We start from the raw sequence: 14,064 nt of genomic DNA, 5'->3' as shown, positions 1-14,064 counted from the left end.
AGAGAGAGAGAGAGAGAGGGTGGTTAGCTTAAAATACATTAGCATCATAACACACGCTGAAACACACCCAAAACTGCACCCAAACACTTGTAATATCTAAAAACACATTCAAATGCATCAAAAACACATGAAACACACTCAAAACACACCCAAACACTCAAACATACCAAAACACATCTAAACACACTCAAAACACATCCAAAACACCTCAAAACACACCCCAAATGCAACCAAGAACCCTAAAACACACCAAACACACTCAAAACACCTCAAAATACACCCAAACAGACCCAAACCCCCCCCAAACGCATCCAAACACACCCAAACACACTCACACGCACCTCTTCCTTATGTGTGAGTCTGTAATACACTTTGTCCTTGATCTGGGAGAAGGTGGTGATGGCGGTGGACAAAACGGGTGTGGTGTTTTTCAAGGCCGTTTTAATCTCCGTCCTTCACTTCAAATATATTGGCGTGTTGTTTTCTGCGGACCTGCAAATGTTTGGTTAGGTTAGTTAAAAATAAATCAATAAATAAATAAAATTAAAAGGTTAGGTTAGACTAAAAGAAAAATATGACATTCAATCAACAAGATCGCATAGTAAAAAGCTGAGGAAGGGAAGATGCCTGAGAGATGTTAAAAAATATAGTTTCACACAAAGATGTGTTGAGACGTGGAACAGTTTGGGTGAAGAAGTGGTGTCAGCAATGAGTGTGCATAGTTTTAAAGAAAAATTGGATAAGTGTAGATATGGAGACAAGGCCACACCAGCATAAAGCCCAGGCCTTGTAAAACTACAACTAGGTAAATACACAAACACACACACACACACACACACACACTCGGTAGCTCAGTGGTTAGAGCGCTGGCTTCACAAGCCAGAGGACCGGGTTCGATTCCCCGGCCGGGTGGAGATATTTGGGTGTGTCTCCTTTCACGTGTAGCCCCTGTTCACCTAGCAGTGAGTAGGTACGGGATGTAAATCGAGGAGTTGTGACCTTGTTGTCCCGGTGTGTGGTGTGTGCCTGGTCTCAGACCTATCCGAAGATCGGAAATAATGAGCTCTGAGCTCGTTCCGTAGGGTAACGTCTGGCTGTCTCGTCAGAGACTGCAGCAGATCAAACAAACAGTGAAACACCAATTTGGGAAGTAATTACAAGTTCACTAAATGAAGGGAAAGTTCCACTAGAATGGAAGAGAGCTAATGTAATACTGATATTTAAAAGAGGAAAGGCAAATGAACCACCAACCTACAGACCAGTGTCACTTAGAAATGTTTTGGGGAAGTTGTGTGAAATCATTATCAAAGAAAAAATGGGTTAAGCATCTGGAAGAAGAACAAGTCATATTGAAAAGACAATTAGGGTTCAGGACACGGAAGTCATGTGTATCAAACTTATTAAGCTTCTACTCGAGAGTTACAGAAGGGCTGGAAAGCAGAGACACAGTATACCTGGACATAAAAAAGCCTTTTGATAAAGTCCCGCATGGAAGACTACTTTGGAAACTAGAGAACACAGAAGGACTGTGAGGAACCTTGCTCCAATGGACAAGAGATTATTTGAAGGATAGGGAAATGAGAACTGTGATCAGAGATACATACTCATCTTGGGGTTAAGTAACCAGCAGAGTGCCACAAGGGTCAGTGTTAGCCCCCATTATGTTTCAGATTTATGTAAACGACATTCACATTAGGGTAATCAGTTATATTAATATGTTTGGTGATGATGCAAAGCTGCTAAGAGTTATCAAAACCAGGGAGGATTGTTTGCTGTTACAGAAAGATATAAACAAATCTATGAGTGGAGCAACAAGTGGAAATTGGAGTTTAATGTCAACAAATGTCATGTAATGGAACTAGGAAAGAGTACGAGAAGACCGGTATGGAACTATTTGATGGGAGAGGAAAAAATAATGAAGACTTAAGAAGAAAAAGATCTGGGAGTGATTATACAGGAAAATCTGAACCCCTAAAAACACATAAGTAAGATATTTGGATTATCATATCAATACAACAAGATAAAACTAACCTAAAACACACTCAATACACCATGCAACACCTCAAAATTCTCCTAACCGCACTCAGAACACACCTATAAAACCCTTAAAACTTCAAACACCTCAAAATTCCTCAGAACACACCCATACACACCACACTCAAGATATGTAAAATATACCTAAAAACATCTAACACACACTGAAAACACACAAAATATACCCAAAACACCCTGCAACACTACCAAACACACTCAAAATACTTCAGATATAACCCAAAAACACCAAAATGCGTTATAAAGAACGGTAACATTAAAAAGGGGACTTACCTAAATATTGTGGCTTGGCTCCTCCTCTTCTTCCACTTCCATTTTTCCTTTCTTCTTCGTCCTCTTCCTTTTTTTTTCTTTCTTCTACTGCTCCCATCTACACGCCTGAGCCTAGAAACACATCAAAACACTTAGAAAACACGAGATATTAGGCAAAATATTGAGGAAGTGTAGGAGAGTACCTATTGTGGCTTGCCTGCTCCTCCACTTTTTCCTTCCTTCCTCCTCACCCTCCTTTATTTCTCTTCCTTCTTCCTTCTGCTACTAATATCTACACACCTGAGCCAAGAAACACGGGAAAACACGTAGAAATCACTAGATATTAGCAAAATATAGACGAACTGGGCGGTAAGGAAGGAGGGACGCCGGCCTGGGCCTGATGAGTCACCACCTTGGCTGTGACGTCATCAAGAGCGCGGGAACAGTGGTGACTCAGCTGAATTACGTAAATAATTTTAAAAATGACTTCAAGAAAAAACGAAGCCAAGGCCGAATGCTTACTTTTTTATGACTTGATAGATAATTTAATTATTATCCAAAACATCAAAACATCTCCTGCTTAACTAGTTTTAAAAAACTGTCTAAATTAAGTATATAAAATGTATATAAACATTTCCACTTTTAACGCTGCCAAAACGTCCAGCCATTTCGACTTTATATATCTTTCGAAAAATATCAGACAATATAAACTCTCTTCTCAGGCATCCAACACTGACCTAGAACCAGAAGTGAACGAGTGAAAGAGCATTTATGTAAAACAAAACCATTAAACTCTAAACTCATTAAAAACTCTTGTAAAGTCCACCTATTTTCACTTGGCGAGTATTCTAACACATTCTACAGAGTCTCAGCTTTCTTTTAAGGCATTCTACAACGAGTTTGACCGTCAAACAGGAACGTAAACAAATAAAATCGAAAAAATAAAACTTACGTTAAACGGAAAAAAACACCACTTCAAAGTCCACATATTTCACTCAATGGATTGATTTCACGCTTAAAAAAGCACAGACAATTCTTTGATATCATTAAGGCCCAGTTACACCTCAAAATAAAAAAAAACGATATTGGGAGATGAAAAATTTTGACGGTTATGGCAGCTCATATTTAAGCTATAAAACACCACTAAACGCCACATATTTACCGAACACAGGCACGGAACACATTTCAAACACAACGAAATATTTAGAGAAACCATAAAAACACATCATGGAAGCGTAATATTATTTTTAGAGAATATATAAAAAAAAGTATTGGAACCCGCAGGTTGCCACGGGGGACAGGGTGGGGTCGGGGCGGGGGCGGGGCCGGGCGGGAGGCAACATCCGGGAACACTGCAGCGCGGGCTCCATAATCCTTATGTTGCATTTATTATCTCACCACAACCAAATTAAGCCCTATCGGGCAAACTTGGCCAGGAAACATGCAATGGTACACTAGTGGTTCCATTCTGACACATGTTTGGCTTACGGTGAGTCAAAGAAGCAAATAATAGCTGGTAATACTGACAACTGCTCGTTATACCCATCACCTTTTCAACATTTGGGCACTGTTTTCACTCTCATATGCAAAGAAAACCTACAAATAAGAGAGTGGCCTTAGAAATACCTGAAATAAATGATGGTGAGGCGTTGTGGAGAGTCGTGGTGAAGAGTTGCATTGCTCTCTTGTCTCGCCGCTGGTGCTGTAGGGAATGTCATCACTTCACTTTGTGTGTGTGGGTGTATATGGGCATGTTGTGGATGTGTTGCGGGTGGGTGTTTCAGTGTTTATGGGGTGTATAAGCAACACCAAACACCACACTTTGTTGACATGGAGCAGACGTGCACTCGGCCCACCACACTTCTTTCCCTCCTTACACACTAATACCTTATCAACACCACTGCCACACCTTACACACCTGTTCCTTGGTGCATTAATAACCTCCACCACCTCTGTCACGGCACTGTCACCTCTATACAGGGTGGAAATATAACGGCACTCCAGTGAGCTCACCCCTGTGTCTTGGCGGGAGGTACCGACGCCATCATCAGCTGTGGCTCTAAAGGAATTCACTCTCTTCTCCTTGCCCGCTAGAAATTCCAATACTATGTCCTTGTATGTGTTAAATTCTCAGTGTTTGAAAATTATCACGGAATTATGTGTGGAATATTCAATGTTATTATGGTTTTAGTTTATTTAAGATACAAGTAGCCGTGGGGAGCTTCAAAATGTCGACATTACCAAACTCAGCATTTGAAAGTTATCTGGGAATTATGTGTGGAATACTCAATGTTTTTATGGTTTTAATCTATTTGAAGATACAAGCAGCCGTGGGAGGATTCAAAATGTCGACATTACCATAACATTCATAACACAAATATATAAACGATAAAAGAATACACAAATAAATACACAAATAATTAAAACAAAAATTTAAAATTAAAAAAAACATGATAAACAGTGAGAGATGAGTGACAAAATATCGACATTACAAATCACGCCATTCAAAACCAATAACAAACAACACAAATAAATAAATAAAAATAAATAAATAAAAAATACAAATTGTGTGTGTGTGTGTGTGTGATAGAGTGGAAGAGAGCAGTGTGGTGTATGGTGTGTGGTGACAGTGGTGTGTGTGGTGATAGAGTGGAAGAGAGCAGTGTGGTGTATGGTGTATGGTGTGTGGTGACAGTGGTGTGTGTGGTGATAGAGTGAAAGAGCAGCAGTGTGGTGTATGGTGTGTGTGATGAGAGTGAAAGAGAGCAGTGTGGTGTATGGTGTGTGGTGATAGAGTGGAAGAGAGCAGTGTGGTGTGGTGTGTGGTGACAGTGGTGTGTGGTGATAGAGTGGAGATTACACACACACACACACACACACACTGATAGAGTGGAAGAGAGCACACACGCACACACACACACACACACACACACACACACACACACACAATCCAATATAGAGAAACCAGAGTAAAAAGTAACAAACGTATTATTTTAATATTTTTCAGCTTTTTTTTTTTTTTAAGTAAACAAATGGAGGCAAAACGCCTGATTACACACCATTCGTTTAAGAACCTGAAATATGTAAAAAATGGGTTATTTTGGTGTTTTTCAGCATTTTATGCACCAAAACTCAGAAATAGTGTGTAATCATTCGTTTTGCCTGCATACCTTGAAACAGAATTCCGGTGTCCGATTAGATCTTTGATAACTAACTTGGCTAGACTGAACCTTACAGTATGTATATTCCCTCGGGAGTGCTAAGTCTATTCCCTCGTGAGCGCCTAAGACTGAACCTTATGTATTATTCCCTCGGCAGTCGTGTAAATACCAGAGTGAACCAGTCACCGCCTCACCAGTCACCGGTCACCACAGGCTCCACGTCATGTGCCCCAGTCTGCAGCCTGCACCCACACCCTCGCTCAACCATCCACCCACCATACACAGTTACACACACTCACACACACCGGAAAACTTATACACAAGGAAGTCAGCCATATTTTTATCTTTAAGTATGCTTTACAGTAACAACACCATTCCATAGCATAAGTACAGTACAATCTTCCTACATCCTCACGTAGTCTACACATGCCGGGCTGCCTCCCCCGCTCGGCTCCCAATGCCAGCTCGCTCACTTGCTCATCCACACCACACCCGAAGATCCACAACCTTGTTCATGTTACTGTATTCAAACAAAGGAATATCAGATTCAGAACACTAGTGACAAATTTGAATAGAAACAAGATAGATGCGAGGAAAGAGAATATAGAAGGTATAGAAAGATAGAAAATATATTATACACTAAATAAGAATCGAGATGAGAGAAATAGGAATGGAAAGATGGAAAAGATAAAAAAAATAGGAAAAACACAGACGAAAGAGAAGAAAGACAACGATCGAGTCAGAATAGATAGAAAATAAGAGAGGATAGATAAAGTTGAGAAAGGTGTGTGTGTGTGTGTGTGTGTGTGTGTGTGTGTGTGTGTGTGTGTGTGTGTGAAGCGAGGTATTATCCCTCGAAGGGGGTTGTGATGTGACAGTGGCGAGCTGCTCATTGTTGCCTGGTAACGCCGTAAGTAATAAATAGGATCAGAGGCGAGGGATGATAATGGAATAAGAGTAGTGGTAAAAATACCATTTGTTTGACCTAGCTGCATGAGAGAGAGAGAGAGAGAGAGAGAGAGAGAGAGAGAGAGAGAGAGAGAGAGAGAGAGAGAGAGAGAGAGAATTAGTTTGAGCTGCAAAAGAAAAAAAATTAGTTTGACCTGAAAGATAAAAAGAGAAAGATTAGTTTGTCCTGCAAAAAAAAAAAATAATAATAATAATAATAGTTTGGCTGCAAGAGAACAATATAAATGGTTAGTTTGACCTGCATGAGGAAAAGAAAGATTAGTTTGTCCTGTCAGAGAAAAGGAGAGATATTAGTTTGACCTGTAAGAAATAACTATTAATTAGACCTGTAAAAAACAATAATAATCTTACACACACACACACACAAGACGCTTATTTTAGCCAAAAGTCAAGATAGAACCATTTCCTCACCTTTTCCATCTTCATTGCGAGGTTTGCATACTTCCATCCAGCTTGTACAGTACACTGCCTCTGTGCGGCTCTATATAGTCATCAGCAGCCAGCGTGTCTGCGGTCATCTCTTCAGAACACGCACCAACACAGCCCAGACCAGTGAACGCACCTACCACGCAACCCTGGAACAACAAAAAATGCCTTATCAAACCACACCCAAAAAATAAATAAAACTAAAAAAGTGATAAGAAACTGTACATCATTTCACTAACCGTACTAAACCCAACCATTCACGTACCATATGATAGCACGTGCACGCCCGCCACAGCCAGCCAGCCAGCCACCACCACCACCACCACCAGCAGGAGGCTCCTGGATCGCCGCCACGGTGCGCTAACCAGGGCATTACTGGGAAAGACTAGAAAATTAACATGTACCTGGAAGAGAAGGTTAGTTTGTACCTGGAAGAGAATGGTTAGCCGCGCCGCCTATCGCCCTATGCCTAACACCTAACGCCTAGCAAACCGTAATTTGTACTTTACTTTATTCCGAAGGGTTGCTCCAGCGGTGTCAGTCCCACGGTGTGACCTGTGATACGGGTACTCACCTGTAAAGAGGAGAAGGAGGGAGTTAGTGTGGTGTGCTTATCAAAGCTACTATTTCATTATTAACGGAGATCAGTATAGGAGTCACGTGGTTCAGGTTAATGCTTAGTAGCGGCTTAGTACTTTATTGCAGTGATAATGAGGCTTAAATAACAACCTCAACTTACCAAATCCAACGCGAGGAAGACGCATTCAATAGGATCAACTAACGCACACTATCTATCACTACACTAACCGCGACGCCACGCACGCACACACAAGGAACCGCACTCGCCCGCCGCCATAACACAAAAGGCCGAGGATTTGTTCACCTGGTGTGGGATCACCTCGGCTGTCTTCGAATGTGCTGCCCTTCCTTTGGCTGACACACGCCCACCTCACGCCCTCACATCCACACCGCACTATAAGATCACACTAACTTTGTGCTCACTGAGACACACTTCAGCGCTAACAAAAAGAAGAGATTGGTGGGAGATTAATTATATACCGCACTCGATTTGTTTTCTTGCCATACTTTCGCACACGGACATGGAACAAGAGGCTGCTAACTGCTTGTTATCCTCACGCCACACACTCCCCCTATGGCCCTATCCTCTCCTGCCTGCCTTCCTTTCACCCCATCCTACCTTCAACCTTCCGCCTCCCTTCCCTCGTCTCTGCCTCTCCGTCACGTAGAGGCTACCCAACGCCACCTCCCTTAGCCATCTTCTAATATTCCTTTATCTACTACTACTACTACTACTACTACTACTACTACTACTACTACATTAACTATACTACTACTGCTACTACTACTACACAACAACTACTACAACTACTACTACTACTACTATACTACTGCTACTATTACTACTACAACAACAACTACTACTACTACAGCTACCACTACTACTACTACTACTACTACTATACTAATACTGCTACTACTACTACTACAACAACAACAACAACTACTACTACTACTACTACTACTGCTACCACCACTACTGCTACTACTACTATCATTACCACTACTACTTTTATTAATGCTACCACTACTACTACTACTACTACTATTACAACTACTACCATTACCACTACTACTACTAAAAACCTTCAGAATAAGCTAAGAGAGAGAGAGAGAGAGAGAGAGAGAGAGAGAGAGAGAGAGAGAGTTAAGGATGTGCCTGATTCGAATAATAACATACTACTACTACTACTACTACTACTACTACTACTACTACTACTACTAACAATGTCAATAAATCAAGAGGTCATGTTTATTAGTGTATTTATTCAGTTCACAAATCACAAGCTTCATTATTACTATTAGTCCTCATTTTTTTAATCATTATTTGCATTTTCCCTATTCAAATCAGCTGGTCACACACACACACACACACACACACCATACATAAGTAGTAACAGAACATACAGGCAAATTATCTATATACCATCTTGTACACGTCAAAACAACAACAACAACAACAACAACAACAACAACAATAATAATAATAATTAGTCAACATTTTCCTTATATTTTCCTTTATTCAAACTATTTAACACACAAAAAGGTGCAATATGATACAAGAGAGAGAGAGAGAGAGAGAGAGAGAGAGAGAGAGAGAGAGAGAGCTCTGCTCTACGCCTCTCACAGCACACGATAATGGTAAAGTCCCTGAGAACAGAGCACAGGTTGACTCTCATTGTCAGGGTCACCACCAGCAGGAGCGGCAGCAGCGGCAGGGCGTACAGGATCACTCGCGGGGGCTGCAGGATGGGCAGGGCTGCCAAAACAATGATAATAATGATAATAATGATGTTTTACGCCTGTTCTTGTTATCATCTTTCTTTTTTATTGTTATTTATTGTTTTGTGTGTGTTTTTAAGATTGTAGGATTTTCAGGGCTGACAAAATAATGATAATAATGATAATAATAATTATTATCGCCGCATGCCAAGGGGTCTGCGCGACGATAAGGAAACACGCAAACCAGCACAAGTAAATCTGGTTCATTATTTTATCAGGACGGTGTGAGAGAGAGAGAGAGAGAGAGAGAGAGAGAGTATATATATATATGATAGTGTACCATACAACATCCAGTACACTCCAAAACCACTCCTACACACACCCAACACACCCCAAACCACTTACAACATCCAAAACACACCCAAAACATCTTGCAATATCTCATAATGCCCCAAACACACCCAAAACTTACTAGAAACTCCCAACATACACCAAATCACCCTCACACACCCAAAAGACCCGTAACACACACTCACACATCTTAAAACACTCAAAACTAATCCAAAACACACTCAAAACACCATGCAACACCTCAAAGTGCCGGAAAATACACCCAAAACGCACTAAATACACCCAGTACACACCAAAATCACTTAAAACACTCAAAACTGCCCCAAAACACACTCAAAACACCATGCAACACCTCAAAATGCACCCAAAACACACTCAAAACATGCCAGTACTCAAATACACCTCCACACCACACTCAAGGCACGTCAAATACACCTAAGAGACTTAAAACACAAGATGTATACCCAAAACACACTTATAATACCCCTAAACACCCTGCAACACACTTAAAACACCCCAAATGTGTCCCAAATCCAACACAATGCATTATAAAGAACGTTAGGATTAAAAGGGACACTTACCTAAATATTACGCCTTGGCTCCTTCTCCTATTCCGCCTCTATTTCTCGTTTCTTGTTCGTCCTCCTCCTTTGTTTCTCCTTCTTCTTCCTTCTGTTGCTTCCGTGTTGACGTGTGAGCCTAGAAACACATCAAAACACAAGATATTACACAAAATATTGAGGAGAAGGAGGCTGACTTAAGTATTGTGACTTGGCTTCTCCTCCTCTTCCTTCTCTCTTTCTCCTTCCTTCCTCCTTATCCTCCTTTATTTCTCCTTTCTACTTCCTTCTGCTACTAGTATCTACACACCTGAACCCAGAAACACACGAACACACGCAGGAATCACCAGATATTAGGCAAAATATTGACGAACTGCGGGTTTGGAAAAGAGGCGGCAGCCCGGGGCGATGGTGAGCCACCACCTGGGCTGTGGTCATCACAGAGAACGGGAGCGGGGGTCACTCGGCTAAATTACGTAAATCATTTCATTTTAAAAATGACTTTTAGAAAAAACGAAGCCACGGCCGAATGCTTGTTATTTTATGACGTGATAAATAGCAAAACTAAGTTTAAAAATATCAAAACAACTCCAGCTTAACTAGTTTTCAAAAAATGTCTAAATTAAGTATGATAAATATAAAACAACATTCAAACTCCTAAATCTGCTAAAACGCCCTGCAAAGTCAAGCCATTTTCACTTGGCGAGTGTTTGACCACATTTGAGGGAGTGTGAGGTATCTTTCAAGGCATTCCACAGCGAGTTACACCGACAACCACAAACGTCACCAAATAAAATAAAGAAAAATAAGACGTTTTTTCAACACCACCAAACACCATTTCAAAGTCCACATATTTCACTCAATAGATTGATTTCACGCCTAAAAGAGGACAGGCGATCTTTTGATACCACAAAGGCCCACTTATACCCTCAAATAACAAACCTCAAAATTCGAGAGGGAAAATTTTGACCGTTGAAAAGCCTTTAACACACGCCATAAAACACCACTAAACGCCACATATTTACCCAACACAGGCGCGCAACACACTTCAAACACAACGAAACATTTATACAAACCATAAAAACACACCATGGAAGCGTAATATTACCCTCACGAAATATTAGAAAAAAGTATTGGATCGAGCAGGCTGGCAGAGGGGGAGGGTGGCGGGGGACCGGAGGGTTGGTATCATCCGGGGACCTGGAGGCGGGAACAGCGGCGGCGCGGGGTCCATATGTTGCCTTTAAAATCTCACCACTACAAAATGAAGCTTTGTCGGGAAGAAATGACCATGGGAGATGACATGGTAGACTGGTGGGTGCACTCTGGCACATGTTTGGCTTACTGTGAGTGAAGGACGCAAATAACAACGGCGAATATACACAACTTGCCTCTATGACCGCTTGCTTACCTAGTCACCTTTACAAATCTGGGTACAGTTCGAGGTATTTTCACTCCCGTAGGTAAATGAATGTCAAAGATAAGCGAATGGCCTTAAACACACCTTGAGTAAGTGAAGGAGTGGTGTGGTGAAGGCTGCAGGTCATGGTGGCTTGCCTTGCACTGCTGGTTCAGTCTTGTCTTGCCGATTGTGCTGCTAAAAACTGCCTGGGAATATGGTAACACTTCACTTCATTGTGTGTGTGTGTGTGTGTATTTAGCTTGGTTCTGTGTGTGTCTGAGTGTGTTCACGAGTGTTTTTTTGGGGTCTATATGGGTGGCTGTGTGTATGTGTGTGTGTTTAGCTTGGTTCTGTGTGTGTTTGAGTGTGTTTTGAGTATCTATGGCTGTGGGTGAATGCGTCTGGGTGTGTAGATAGACTGAGCAGTAAACACCAAAACACCACCGCCAGCGCCACCACCACTGTATGTGCGTGAAGGCTGTGCTATCTGTACGGTACACAACTGTCAATGATAACTCCCATTACTACACCTATTATTAATGGGACATAATGGTTATTCTCGCTTCACGTATCGAGTTAATGGTTAGTGTGACATCTTAATCCTCTCTTTCTCTTCGTGATCGTGTCCTGTGCTGGTGATCTTGGTGAAGGGGGATATTATCGCCGCATGCCAAGGGGTCTGCGCGACGATAAGGAAACACGTAAACCAGCACAAGTAAATTGTATGTTAGTTAAGGTTTTAATGCTAAGGACCAAAACTGAAGTTAAGACGCCACTAGAGTATAGTGAAGTAACGAATAAGGGAGAGACAGGCTTGGTGATGGCAGGGCGAAGGAAGAGAGGCGAAGATGTTTACAGTGGAAATTGGTGAGTCTTGAGGAGTATACTGTACCTCCCCTACACGATGGGTCACCAGGTTATCCTGTCTACTACCGTCCGTGGCAGCCCCGGGACACAGGAGAGGGACAGAAGGGAGCAGGGTGTTATACAGGTAACATCGTGAGTTGAGCTTGCTCCAGGCAGTTAGACACACACACACACACACACGCACGCCGTATTAGCGCTCGCAGGACCCGCAACACGTAACTGTGGTGAAGATGCTTTGTGTTGTGATTATTGTCATTGAGTGAAGGTGTGGAGTTAATTTGTGGTGTATTGTTACTGTACTGTGCATAAGTATTTAGCATGTAAAGGATCTTAGGGTGAAGTAGTGGTAAGCACGACAACACTACCTCATTGTTTGGAGGTGTTGGAGGGGGATTAGATACGACTCGTTGACAGGCCTTTCAACGTGAAGTGTGTCCCTATCCTGACAACCTGGTCGACTGCTTATAAGAGTGTTTCTGGCAATAAATAAGAGTGAAATGAAAAAATACATTAATACCACCATTTTCTATCTCCGTACACATCTACCTTGTTAAATATATACGAATTTATTGACTTATCGAATTTCCTATCAATCCATCTACCTGTTTGTTTATCCACCTGTCCATCTACATATGTGTCAACCCATCAAATTCCTCGCTCATCCATGTATCTCCACACAAGCAGATAAGCACCACTACCAATTGATAAGGATGAAATGATGACAAGGAAGGAATACAGCCATTTTTCTATCGCCCTATGTAAGTTGTTGACTATATACAAATTGATTTAGCTATCGGTCTGGTAAACTCTAAATCTTTCTGTGTTTCCGCCTTCTCACGACTTCACTGCTTCTTTTGAGGGTTGTTAGGCCACCACCAGGGTACCATTGTGTCACGCCAAGGCTATCACTACTACTACTACTACTACTACTACTGCTGCTGTTAATACTACTGCCTCCACCACTAGTACTATTACTGCTACTATTACTACTACTACTACTACTACTACTACTACTACTACTACCGCTACTACTACAACTATTACTAAAACTACTACTACTACTACCACCACCTCCACCACCACTACTACTACTACTACCACCACGTCCACCACTACCACCACCACCACTACTACTACTACTACTACTACTACTACTGCAAGCTATATTTAGACAATACGCGAGAGAGAGAGAGAGAGAGAGAGAGAGAGAGAGAGAGAGAGAGAGAGAGAGACCTCCACCCTATGACCTGTTAGAAAAGAATCACATCACGTTTTTCCTCTTCTCCTCCTCCTCCTCCTCCTCCTCCTCCTCCTCCTCCTCCTCCTCCTCCTCTTCCTCTTCCTCTTCCTTCTTCCTGGTCTTCTTCCTCATTGTCACAGTTATTATTTTGCAATCATCATATCTTCCTCTCTCTCTCTCTCTCTCTCTCTCTCTCTCTCTCTCTCTCTGTGGTTTAATCTTTTATTTCCTTGTCCTCTTCTTCTTCTTCTTCTTCTTCTTCTTCTTCTTCTTCTTCTTCTTCTTCTTCTTCTGTCTGTCTGTCTGTCTGTCTGTGTGTCTGTCTGTCTGTCTGTGTGTCTGTTTCTCTCTCTCTCTCTCTCTCTCTCTCTCTCTCTCTCTCTCTCTCTCTCTCTCTCTCAAAGGTCATGATGAAAGTAAATTTTCCTGTCCCAGATTAGAGAGAGAGAGAGAGAGAGAGAGAGAGAGAGAGAGAGAGAGAGA

At 41.7% G+C, this 14,064-nt stretch overlaps 1 long non-coding RNA gene across 1 annotated transcript; it reads right to left on the bottom strand.

Moving 5' to 3' along the window:
- Positions 1 to 5,792: 5,792 nt before the first annotated feature.
- Positions 5,793 to 7,382, bottom strand: LOC123503417. Its single transcript, XR_006674464.1, has 3 exons — positions 7,126 to 7,382; positions 6,846 to 7,009; positions 5,793 to 5,985 (listed from the first exon to the last, which is right to left on the bottom strand). It is a non-coding gene; the product is annotated as an uncharacterized LOC123503417 (long non-coding RNA).
- Positions 7,383 to 14,064: the final 6,682 nt, after the last annotated feature.

This window comes from Portunus trituberculatus, chromosome 2, assembly GCF_017591435.1.
Source record: "Portunus trituberculatus isolate SZX2019 chromosome 2, ASM1759143v1, whole genome shotgun sequence".
Classification (NCBI taxonomy): Eukaryota; Metazoa; Arthropoda; class Malacostraca; order Decapoda; family Portunidae; genus Portunus; species Portunus trituberculatus.
The sequence above is the reverse complement of the archived record's forward strand: the minus strand, read 5'-3'. Positions and strand labels throughout refer to the sequence as shown.